The sequence below is a fragment of the Sinohyriopsis cumingii genome, unplaced genomic scaffold (assembly GCF_028554795.1).
Source record: "Sinohyriopsis cumingii isolate HCF-2022 unplaced genomic scaffold, ASM2855479v2 utg000379l, whole genome shotgun sequence".
NCBI classification, from domain to species: Eukaryota; Metazoa; Mollusca; class Bivalvia; order Unionida; family Unionidae; genus Sinohyriopsis; species Sinohyriopsis cumingii.
This window is the reverse complement of record NW_028315894.1, coordinates 955,687-968,359: the sequence shown is the minus strand read 5'-3', so window position 1 is coordinate 968,359 and position 12,673 is coordinate 955,687. Positions and strand designations below refer to the sequence as shown.

Genomic DNA, 12,673 nt, shown 5'->3' with positions numbered 1-12,673 from the left:
AAAAAATGTTATATTTGCCAAGCTTTATTTGGCTTTAAACATTGCGAAGCTATGCAGACAACAATAGTCGTTATGAAAATAGAATGTAAGTTTAATTTTGGGTGGCAATCGAGTGGCACAACACATACACACACACACACACACACACACACACACACAAACACACATACACACACACACATACATACATACATACATACATACATACATACATACATACATACATACATACATACATACATGCATACATACATACATACATTAACAGTATGTACATAAAGAGACATGAACATACAATGTCAAATTATTCCATACATTTTACTTTGGGGATCATCATGATGTTTGTGACTGAAAATTGTATTTCATTATTATTACAAAAAATCATGTTTCTTCAATATAAAATGCTGCTTATAGGCAGTACTGTCCTCACTATCTTAGTTTAAGGAATACTGTCAAGAATGGTCAGGATTGACAAAAGAATTTGTTTTTTGAAAACAGTACTAGCAAATGTAGCGATTGCTCAGTTTGTTAAGGTTTTATGCAAAATGCAGTTCTCCTGTGACACTAAACGGATTATTAATAAGTGTTGATGGCATCCAGGCGTCCTATTGCTTTACACTGTCTCATAACACTGCGGGTAAAAACGAATGGATGTTTTCTTCTATGTTATTCTTTTAATCACCGACTGCTTAGAGTCACATGATACTTAATTGAAGAGATGGGACGTTATTATTATCATAACCTTCAGCCCTTTCTTTATAATTAGAGTGCCATGTTCCACCCAAGTGTACTACATTGTATGTCACCAATAGTCATTAATAGTTGCCTAAGTTGTCATATATTGAACATCTGCCGATCTACTATGCGGCTTAAGTGGCAGGGAACAGTCTCGTAAATTGACCTATTCCAGTTTCTTAACTTAAGGCTATGATGGGACGTTCTGAGCTATTGCTGTTTAGCAATGAGATATATGGATACTTTTGTGAAATAAATCTTTCTGGCATATGTTGTTCTTGACAATGATATGAGTCATGTACAGTGAAATACCTTTAGTCGGCTAGTTAACAGGGCAAGCCAGGTATAACAACAATTGCATGGTTTAGGCAAGTAGAATATCTCAAAAACAGCCTGGATGGCAATTAGTTTGACTTGCATCAAGCTCTTTAGTAAACCATAACTTTGTTTTCAAAATTATTAATTAGGAAAATGTTTTATATTTGTATTGTGAGCATCGCTTCGTGTCAAAAATGATCTTCGAACGAGAAAAATGATGTAACACAATTTTTTGTGTTGGGGTGCGTACATTTTATTTGCTATGAACTTATGTTAATTTGGCATGTCAAGTGAAATATATTATTATGTTCTATTTTATTATAGCTATCAAAAACATTGACCTTTTTGACTTCATATGTGCAGTTTACTTTTTATGATTTTTATATTAGATGGATGCAGCATTAATTTTGTAAATAAATAGAGGCTATTTGCTTGAAACGAGTGAATAACGGATATATTTCATCGCGGGGATGAAAATCTCAGTATTGTCTCGAGTGGCGAAGCAAATATTCTTTTTAGTTTATGATCACATACATTGGCTACCTAAAATTTATGACACACACTGACTTAGCAGATTTCTTACGGTAATGTCAGCTGTTTACCGAACATGTTCTGATGTGCTATGTGTACTTGAGCAAAAAATTAGTTCCACATCAGATTGATAGAAATTAACTGATATTTCCAGAATAACAAACTACAGGTTTCAAGGATACCAGACAGGGATTATTAATCCGCTTATAATTAAGTATTAATTATTAATTTGCTCAGGTGCAAAGTCAAAGGGAGGTAAGTATTTTCTGACCCAAAAAGTAGTTCCCGTAGTGAAAAAATATTGTTATTTTTTCACTACAGTGAAATATCAATATTATTTTAATTAGAAAATTAAGTAATTCACTGCTTAGCTTAATATAAAAGCTATCATTTGCACCTTTGGTGGTTTCAGACGCTCACTTATACATTTCAAATCGAGCCTCAGTATTTACCTTGCAAAAGCAAATTAAAACCTATGGAGACGTACTGGTAAACAAATTAGCACATTACATGGTTTGTTTATAGCAACATAGACTAGTGAGCTTTAGAGAACTTTATGGCGTGACTGAAAAGAGATCAGATGATTCGGGAAGCTTACATTTTAGGAGATTTATACAGGCATTACGTAAGTGTCAGTTAGGTGTAGATGATTATAACAGTGTAAGCGTTTTTAATTATCACAGAACACAATTCATTCAGATTACTTATTTTGTGCGTGAACTCTTACCGAGACAAATTATAACATGAAGTAAGATCTTATCAAACAGGTCTTAAACCAATGTGTTGGTTAGAACGAAGCCTCTGCAATGTTTTGTAATTTGTTGGGGGGTTTTGTCAGCCTCTTTTCAAGGACACATGACTTTGGAAAAGTGACTTGTTCTGACCGCTGGCTGACATGTCTCTATTTTCTGGCCACATTGTTGGGATATTCCAGTCTATAATGTATATAATGGTATCTAAGGGCAAAATACTTACTTCTGAGACATGTCAGTATTGTACTCTTGATTATTAGGTACAAGAGTGTGTACTGCAATGCAATGTAGCTAAGTCTTTTATGTCGGATTTGCTGTTACATATACATTACATATTGATTTATTTTTTTGGAATGACGAACCTGTTCATATTAATGTTTAAGATGTCGGTTTGTCAAAATAACAGCTAGTTCTTATTGCTTAGATTATAAACGTAAGATAAAGTTTCTCATCTGTAATGCCAGTCGCTCTATCCCTGAAACAAGTAACAGACAGAACCTGAAATGGTGCTCCTCGTCACAGATTGTCAACGTTGGCAAGCAGATATAAATATCACATGAAGTCGTCAACATGAAGACAATTTTGATTCGGTAGGGTCTAATTGACCAGAATATATCACACTATTTTCTTTTATTTTCTTTATATCTGATGCAATTTGAGATTGTAATAAAAGACAATAGCATCGATAGCTATACTTGCTGGGAGAACAGCTGCAGCAAACAATTACCCGCCATTTTCATATAAATGACTTTTCAGATAACTAAGTGATATGCTCTGGATAGACCCTGGTACACCTAAATTTATTCCAACTGGTCAATATTAGCAATATTTATTTTCGGGATGATTCCTAACGGTTATCGTCTGTTTCGGCATTCACGTCTGTGATTAAGTATTTCGGTAAACATCTAAATGAGTACTCAATATCGTATCAATATCTACGAAAGAATGCATTTGTGTCTACGATTGGATCGGTTTTGTTATATACAATGCAGCTGAGCTTCATTTACGTTTTATAATCTGTTTAAACTGATCGTATAAAGCCTGAGGTCACTTTGTTAGTCTAAACTCTTTGTACCTTTTTGCATACATTATATTACGATTAATCAGGAAGTCACACCCCCTCTAAATTTGTATCTATTTAGAAAGCTCTAAAGTTGCTCAGTTATAAAGAATAATCTAAAATATGTTGCAAATTGGAACTTTTCCACTAAAGCAACTGCCTAAAGCGCCAGCATTTATCGATCACTGTCAGGTCACGCCTGTCTGCATAGTTTGGGGATCGGGCTCAACCAATGTGTGTATGTGAGAAAGCACGCCAGTAGTTTTCCGGGGTTCGGTGGTTCTAACCGGGGTTTACCCGGGTTCTGCTAAAAATATTTATACTTGACTCCATGTTTTGCTAAATATAATATAATTTCTGTTGCAATGTACTTGCTTAATAATAATTGCATGGAATATAGTTCCCGCTTACTAGTGTATAGTTCGATTTCAAGTTGATATTATCTTATACCTGCTTTTTCCTTAATGAAGTTTTCATTGGCAGTGCAACTGCATTTCATATTTCATTCCTTTCCAAGAGTCATCCTGGCATACCCTTCATTATCGAACGATGAATACCAATTTATATCATTATGCCGATACATACATACATACATACATATATATATATATATATATATATATATATATATATATATATATATATGAATAAATATATGTGTAAACATTACGAATTTAACTTTCTTTCTTCCTGGCTCAGCTTCGGTAGAATATAAAAAGGTCTAAACACATGAGTTAACGTTACTCTTGAAGAGCTAGTTCTAGTACTAAAATGAACTGTCACAAGGGAAGCTTCAACTGGAGAAATATATCAGATTTAGCAACATCCTTAGTGAAACAGGGAATGTCTATATTCCTACCAAATGACACTTGAAGTTAGCATTACAATTTTTAATTACTGTTTTTGTTCTCTAACTTTGCTTTTAATACATGGAAATGTTTTAACAAATATAAATTTCATTCGATTGAAAGTTAATATTTTAAATGAGTTTATATCAAAGTACATTATTAGTTTTGGACTGAAAAAATATTGTAATTTTTTGTTCTTGGTTATATCACGCTCCATAGGTTGTGCACTATATTCACGAGCTCGTTCATAATTTGTCCAATATCACAACATATTTGATAACTAAGATTCACGGGCATACGAACGACACCTTGATCAATCATCGGTGATTTGAGTAGAATCATTCGAATCCAGTGAATCAATATAATGACAACCTGAGATGGAGATACTGCAAAATAAGTTCATGCCAACGTGGATTAATATGTCCCTTTGTTATAAATTCACCTCTTTTTGCTTACGAAATGATGTTTTGCACCAACCTTTTCTTCAGCAATCAAGTATTGTCTTACAATTTAACTTGGCCAACTTTCATCTGGGTAGGGTGGCATTTGACGAGGGCCAAGAGGTCGAAAAATAGTCTTACAGAATTCGGTCTTTTTCGATTGTGAGCAAATCTTACTAAGCCTGAATACTCATTTACGCCATAAAATGGTTAATGAAACACCATATTACGAATCTTTTGATATATCTTAGCTATTTATGGTATAATTAATTGGCCTCTTGTATTCAGTTGTCACTGTCACCCATTTCACCTCACATCAATTTTGGAATTCTCTCTAAATTTAAACATTTTAAAGACAAATTTAGTTCTTGTTGCTTGCTTTTTGTTTCTTTTTTTTTCTTATTACAGGAAGCTAACAAATGGATGTTCTCATACAGAGACTGTCTGTTCCAATAGTACTTTATAATTATGGTTACACTTAAGTTATTATATTCCCACTAAAATAAATAGGCCACACAGTGTACATAATCGAAAAAAAAAACAGTAACGCTGATCTGGCGGCATGACAAATAACACGGGATTAAACATCCATAAATCACGGTAGTAAATAAGTTTAGCACGCAATAGTATGTACTACGTGGATGTGGGTTCTCTTGCCTTAAGCATGTGCCTTGACCTTGAACAGCCAACAACATGGAGATACCATACGTTTTGGGGAAAGGTTTACGAACATGGTGGTATAAAACTATTGCTAGACATAATGACTTTTGAGTATTAGTGACAGAAACAAAACAACTGCTTCATTTACCCTTTCCAGATTCGACAAACTGAATGTACTAATCACCTCTGTATTACGTGCAATTACCTACGTTCTTCCTCCACCATTAATACTGGTCGCCATGTATAAACCTATCGTGTGCTAAAAAATGGCGTTAAAACCCTACAACAACTAAAACGAATCTTGCTATCATAAATGAACATTAAATTTTGTTAACACACATGATGGTTTACTAATGAAACTGCTGTGGTGTAGCATAAAAGAAACTACAATGATAAATGTAACGAGTTTACCAATTGTCTTTTCTTGCGGAGCGAAATTAAATCTATTACTGCATAACATAAATGATCCTTTGTCAAAGAAGCAATCGCCAAAAACCCTTATAACAAATAGATCTGGAATCACTTTCGAGCACTCATATAAGCCAGTAATGCTAAATCCATGTGAAAGTATAGTCAATGACCCTAGTTACACTGTTGATCAGGATGTTCCAAGTCAACTGAACCTGATATTTTCCAAACAGTAAGTCTAATTGTAAGTAGCTAAAAAATATTAACTTACTACCTATGTGAATGAGAGGGCATTTGATCATGTTAGTTTTAATACCCCCACCCAATTACATTAACTGATACTATTGATATTATCACTAAAGTAGACACTAACTAGTCTAAATGGAATTGACGAAAACCTTCTAAAATGCTGGCTTTAAAAGAAGTCATTAGCTTAGATATCACTTCTTGTAAACATCCAGAGTTATTAAAATTAGTTATTCGCAATTAATAAGGGAAAAGACAAGAACGATACATCTGGCTATCGACTCATATCTGTTCTGAATGTACTATTAAAACATTATTCATTCAGTCAGCAAGCATCTTTTCGGATATCTTAACAAACATCAAACCCTCTGTAAATCATAATAAGGTTTCCGACAGAAAATTTCATGTCAAACTGAATTGACAAAACTTGCAGATCAGAGATTACTACAGATCGAATGAGGCGATCTTCATTGATCAAGAAAACTTTCCGGTTTGCTTGACCGTTCGGTACTCATTGTAAATATCAGTACAAGTTTTCTTCAGACTCAGTTATCTGGTTCGCACCATATCTCACTAACAGACCTCAAGCTTTTATACGTATAAAATATACGCCTGATTCAGGTCATATTGTAAATGGTATTCTACAAGGCTCTATATTAGGCACCTTCGTCTTTCACTGTTTATAAGTGACATAGTTTTGTATCCATTGCACTCTAACACTGAGCTATTCGCTGACAATTCAACATTGCATACATCTGGTAAGTCTATCGACTCTGTTGAAAATAAAATGTAAATTGACCTAAAAAATTTATCACTTTAGTGTCAACAAAGAAAAAACAGGATGCATATTAATAAATCTTAAATGAACAGTATAGCAACCAGAACAAGACATCATACCCATTACATGGATATCCTCTAGCTCAAAATGGCTTCCACGTCTAGTGCTGAAAGTAAATAACCTCTTAGTATCTACATTGATGACCTCAGCTGGTATTCACATATCGATTACATACGTGCAGTGGTTGTAAAAGCATAACTCCCTTAAAAATATTGTGAACATGTCCACCTCTCCAGTCGTTTAAACTTTATTTTTGGGAACAGATACTACCGCATATAGACTATGGGTTTACCATACGGGGAAACACAGCTAATTATAACCTATCCAGAACTGACAACTTAAAAAAAGGCCGCGATGATGATTCTGAAACCGTCTATTATGAACTGTTGTTTTCACGTCTACAAAAAGTATTTTATTATACTTTTAAAGGGATCCTATTATATATAAGTCTGCAAACGATATTTCTCCAGGTTACATCCCTAACCTAACAGGACTACAATCAACAAATACCGAGAGTAATCTTGAATCAACAAACTAACTCCATATTCTGAGGTAAAAAAAACAACAATTTCAAAAGCTCGTGTGCTGTATAAGGACATATCTTTACTAAACTTTTTCCCTTGATGATAGGTAATTCAAATCAGGCTGCTTCGTTTTAAATCTCATTATATAAATTTTTTCCTGACCTTGAATGGAATGATAAATTAAAGCCTCCCAATACAGAATTTTAGTATTGTATCCAGAGACAATAATTGCTTGTTTTGTCTATGCATATATAACTTCTGACATGACAAAATCTGAATACCAGTGTATCCCTGAAACATTTCAACATTGACAATGACTCTTGGGAAGATCGCCATACTGGAGCTACAAACTTTGAACGGGGGACATTTTAGAGGAAGTGTGAAAATCTCAGAACTGCAGGGCGTCATCTATTGAGCACGCAAACCAATTTGGCATATCTTGTCAAGAGTTCAAAGCACAAATTGGTTTGATCAGCCATTCACATATTCAAAGAAACCAAACCATTTGGTAATGTCATTGTCACCTTAGAACATATCTCACTCCATTTTAATTATGTACGTGTGCTTTTGCGATAATGCCTGAGTGTTATTTGACTTTATTAAAACATAACCTGACCAAACAATTGAGGACCATATTGCAGAATATATATATATATATATATATATATATATAATCTCATTCACGAGAGAGAGAGAGAGAGAGAGAGAGAGAGATTGTCGTTGCACTGATTTATGTAGGCAACATGTTTCGGAAGATGGAATGATCAGATCTTGATGTCTATTGTACTTCCAAGTAGAAGACTATGTCGACAACCAAATGTCTTATTGTACCTTGAAAAAAATATTTCAAACCAGACGTAGACTAGCGTAGAAACCATTGTGTGCTTTTATTTATTTATCTGACGTTAATGTAAACGTTGGATGAACATATTATACATTATAGGGAATTTAATTTCAGGGCAAACTGTGCCTTCATTGAAAAGCTTGCCTTAAGAATTCTAAATTCACGATGGCAAAATGAATCCTCACACATGCAGGTTTGTATCATTTCAAAATACATTAGACGTGATATTACGGAAGATCTGAATGTACATGTTCGCGTTTTGAGAGGATAACGTGCTAAACTAACCTTTATTGAAGTACAAATAGACGTTTAAAGCCCGTTGATCGTAGTGATATTTATATGATATTTGATTTTGCTAATTGCCTGAATACTGTTTCCTTGCTTAGTTTGTTTCAGAAACAAATATATGCAGCAAGATAAGAAGGAACTTCTTAAATATTTAAAGAAGTATTTGTTTGCTTACAGCCTCCCTACTTGTGTATTACTTAGCTATATGTTTTGAAATAGCTACTAAAAAAGATCTCCAGCAAAGGAAACGTGTTACATTTCATATGTGCATCTCTTTTAAAATCAAACCTTTTATTGCAGTTTTGTATATAAATGGAAGATATTTAATGACAGTACTTTCTGCTCGTGCCGACTTTTAAAATGGCGCAAATGAAATAGTTCATGGAACTTCTATAATTTTCCTCTGCATCTAAAAATAATTATGTGCATGATGCAAACGAGATCTCCATTATATTGCAGAACCAAGCTGTGGAATATAACCTGTTATTTTATTCCCGCTTTGATGTTTGGAATCGATGTAGCGGAGGGTAAGACTCAAGTTGTGTCTATTTGAAATATAAACCAGCAAGAATTTGCAACGACACGACTCGAGGATGGTGAAGAAGAGTCTGTGTCAGATTTGAGAAAATACGTGATTGACAAAGACCGTTGTTGCACCTTGATGATATATGTTGGTAAGGTAGAAAACATGAGTGAAGTGTTTAAATTTAAACTTGAAATTCCCTTTAAAAGTAATAGATACAAAAATTACATGGGCATGGGTATTGTTTGATAATTTTAAATATATCACTAAAAGTAGAAAAATGATTAAATGTCCCATGCTTGCAGCTGATTCGAAGCATGTAATACGTGTATTGTTACAGATTTATTCTAACCTTCACAACCTCTTTTCGAAGGTAATTCTGACGAGTACTTAATGCTTTATTTGCTATATTGCAAAGTCATCGTTTATGATGAGATACTGAAACATTTGTTTCCTATTACCTCTGACCTTACTCTCTTAAAATACTTCCAGTGTTGAGTGCTAGCGTATACCCATCTTTTAGTGACTTAACAGGTGTATCGTCATATTTTATGAATGAAACGGATTTTCTACGATATGTTTGGATGTTAACGGTCACGTGATACTGATCTGGAATTTTTTACACATCGATACATTCTGGGACTACTTTCGGTTTGCAATATAAATAAACATTGCAGATACGTCATTGTGAAATTTTTAATTCAGCAAAAAATTATAACGTAATACCCTTTATTTTATACTTTTTCCAATATTCTATGATTTAAATGCATAGTTCACTATACCATTTAGCGTTCGTCTGCTATATAGTCGAGCAAAATAGCTGATTTTTCACTGCAATTTTCTGCGGACTTTTTTTTAACAATTAGATGACAAGGTGTTAAAAGAAATAATAGCAGCGATTGAAGCAGATGGAGATGGATTTAATGATATTGCGATGGATGTTACAAGCGCTGAAAATGACACATAACAAAAGAGACTAACGAGTTCCCTCTCAAAGCACCCCATGACCTCCGTCACCCTAGCCATACACAACAACCACAATAATAGCGTGGGAACTGAGACAATCGAATTTGAGGCAGCTAAGGGATATAAACCAAGATTCAAGAAATTATCTGAGGAGGACTTAAAAGCTATGGAAATAAATCAATACTCAGAGGCTATTAAACGAAACACAAAATGGGGGCATTGGCGTTTTTAATGGTAATTTTTTTAAACTGCTTTTTTAAAATTGTATTTGCTTATTTTCAAACGAGTGTGGGTGTTGGTGGCATGGTGTGAATATGACCACCTACACAGAAAATAAAACAAATATTTATGAGACCATTATTCAAAGACTGAATACAGTTTTTAAATGTAAATAAAACTACAAGAAGATACTTAGATTCGCATAAAATATCTTTGATGGACATATCTTGAACATATATAATAAGATAGTGCATAGATTGTTGACATGACAATATTAACATGATACCTCCAACAATGTGACATAACACCATTGAAAAATTTATATAATTAATAATCCATAAAGTGATTGTTTTGCTAAGTTAAATTATTTTGGATGTGTAGTAATTACTTTCAACGAAAAAGAAATTACATAACATTTTGCATTGCTATTCTTCTTCTCAAGAAATAAAACTTTTGTATAAATTTGAAAGGCTTTAAATGTTGAAGGATATGCTTACTAATGTCACCATATTACATACATAAATCCCAAACATAAGTACAATGCTGTCGACAATTTCTGCGCACCTAAGGTTTCCATCTCCAATATTGAAGCAAAACACATACCGAGTTCAACCGATTTACGAAAACAAAGTACAGAGCAATGCTTACCATTTGAAAAGAGGCAGTTGTTACCAGAATATTCTGTTCAAAATGATGTAGACATTCCCGCCCAATCAATAAATTCTACATGAATTGTCTCCGATAAGCGGATATGGTGGAAAGATAAAATTCCTGATACCGATGTTCTCAGCAGGGTCGACAGCAATGATGAATATACTATACGGGTCCAATGTGAGTCATATTCAACAACAGCTACGTTTCTCTTGAACTAGCAGGGCCAATTAATAAATGTGTTTGGCAATATGTTATAATGCTTAGATAGTTTAGGTGTTGCCTGCTCAGAAAATTCAATAACGGAATGGTCATTTTTTGCTTCCGAATGCATCTGTGAATTTTGATGCCATTGAATTACACACGTAGTTAACATATACACTGTCAGATAAATTTATGACTCAAACCATCCATCTGCTCCCAATACCCTTTTTGGGTTTCAATACCATTCATTGCTGAAAATATTACTATTTTAAGAAAACACGTTCTTTTTAATCAATCTAATCAAATAGGCGTTTCCTTACTTAAAATCAGTTAACTATTAACTTTAAGTTTCCGCTAAGTTGGTTGCATCGAACCAAAGAGACATCCAGTGGAAATTGAAACGTAGGGTGTGGTAACAATTTTGATCCGAATTATAACTTCTAAAAAGCAAGCGAAAATTTAGTTCTCCTGGGAAGATTGCTGAGCAAATACGATTACTCCGAGAAACCCACTCGTAATTTTGCGGGAAAACATAACAACAGATCATAAGGAAAGACAAAGCTTCGTAAAGGTCAGTGAATTATTTGCTCCATTTTTGCAGAATATTCGGAATTGCAATTGTAAAATAGGGTAGTATGTATACTTAATTACTAGGTTCGTTTAGTACGTATAATTACCTGTGTGGTGTTTAATTTACACTCGTATCTGATAAATGCGTTTGAGTATTATCTAGAGAATTATACAGAATTATGAAGATTCTTAGATTGTGGTCAGAATTAATTTTGTTATTCGCGATTAGATTCCTTCATAGTAAACTAGTGCATTTATTCATGTGATGTATTAGATTTTGCACATGCTTGAATTGTGAATCTGGAAAATGGTTGAAGTGTGTAAGATTAGTTAATATGTATGTATGGATATATCAGAGCATGGATATTTGAATAAGTGTGTACTTTGTATGAGTTGTAATGTAACGAAATGCGTTCGATTGTTGTGATATTGTTTAGTATAATGGGATTAGGAATATGTACTGATGTAACATAATTTACTGATGTATGTATGAGAAATAATTGATACTGTGCTTTTCGTACAACGTTGTTTCACCATACAAGAACGTATGAGTATTTATATGTGAATGAATGCGTGACCGAAGAAATTTAATCGCCTTTATCTGATAATAGCCTGGTGTATTGTGAGATGAGAGGGCTTAGGAAAAGATTGTACCGTCCTTGTGTTTTCACATGAAGCTTTATGGAGGACGAACTTCCTGTTTAGTTGAGTCCCGAATCTCTAAGAGGCGAGACGGAAGTAAGACTAGCCGAACAGTCGGAGTCGACATGTCTAGTCGGTATAGAGTCGAGGAGTCGGTGGAGGAGAAGGAATTTGGAGAAAGTCGGACTCGGGAAGAAGAGGAGAAGGATTTGGATGAATACGAGAGAATAATATATAGATGAGTAGAATAGAAGAACAGGTGGAAAGCTATCTCATACTATAAATCAAACGGTGCAATAGGCGAAAGGAGAGTTCTTGGAAAATTTTAATCATTTGATTATTGCACTGTCATTAAATTGTTATTAGTTGAATTTCACTTTTTTTGTATATTCAATCAGTTAACCGT

At 33.9% G+C, this 12,673-nt stretch overlaps 1 long non-coding RNA gene across 1 annotated transcript; it reads left to right on the top strand.

Annotated features, from left to right (window-relative positions):
* Positions 1-2,108: 2,108 nt before the first annotated feature.
* On the top strand, positions 2,109-12,446 carry LOC149774209 (uncharacterized). The gene is made up of 4 exons (XR_016416952.1): positions 2,109-2,209; positions 8,319-8,397; positions 8,952-10,215; positions 10,792-12,446. It is a non-coding gene; the product is annotated as an uncharacterized LOC149774209 (long non-coding RNA).
* The last annotated feature ends 227 nt before the right edge of the window (positions 12,447-12,673 follow it).